Below are 661 nucleotides of genomic sequence, written 5' to 3' on the forward strand. Positions count from 1 at the left end.
GAGTCTATCTCTAATAGTTTATTTTCAAAAGTCCCCGGACCCTCAAAAATAAACTAGGCATCTCTAATAGCTCAAAACTTGGGAGATTGCTCCCAAGCATCTTGCCGCAAAAAGGCCTAAAGTGATATTCTCATTCCTAATAGTGAATTGAGGAGCATTACAGATACAACCACATTATTACACTCTTGCATTGGAAATGCATAGTAAACAAAAAAGACTTTGATAGAATTGGAATAATATGAAGAAGATTAGCATGGCCCTTACACAAGGATGACATGCATAAATTGGGAAATGGTCCAGACTTTCTAGTTTCTTAGACCATGCCTCTGGACCCCATCTCACCCCCTCAAGTGTCTTCGAAGCAGGTGCTAACAATGGATGGTCAGAGAACTATTTGTAGGAGGAGATGATCATGCTATTGTCCACGATCAGTTGAAAGAGTCTAGCCTACATAAGTTGTCTAGTACATAGTAGAAGTTTCTTACATGCGAGCTGGACCATATTTACCAATCCTAGAGGAAAATATTAAGACAATGCTAGGGGTAGGTTACTTTTGTCTCATCAACCACAATTAGCTTGTCACACAAACTACAGGCAAGCTCTAGGATTCTGTGGCTGCAACCAGGCTTCACACTATTGAGAATGGTGTGTAAATTACACC

General features: G+C 40.1%; 1 non-coding gene across 1 annotated transcript; it reads left to right on the forward strand.

Annotated features, from left to right (window-relative positions):
* The first annotated feature begins 201 nt into the window (after window positions 1-201).
* LOC147885209 (U6 spliceosomal RNA) lies at window positions 202-306 on the forward strand. Its single transcript, XR_015543607.1, has one exon. It is a non-coding gene; the product is annotated as a U6 spliceosomal RNA (small nuclear RNA).
* Window positions 307-661: the final 355 nt, after the last annotated feature.

Source organism: Dipteris shenzhenensis, chromosome 26 (genome assembly GCF_047967505.1).
Source record: "Dipteris shenzhenensis isolate YYH24624 ecotype China chromosome 26, Dip_SZ_1.0, whole genome shotgun sequence".
NCBI lineage: Eukaryota > Viridiplantae > Streptophyta > Polypodiopsida > Gleicheniales > Dipteridaceae > Dipteris > Dipteris shenzhenensis.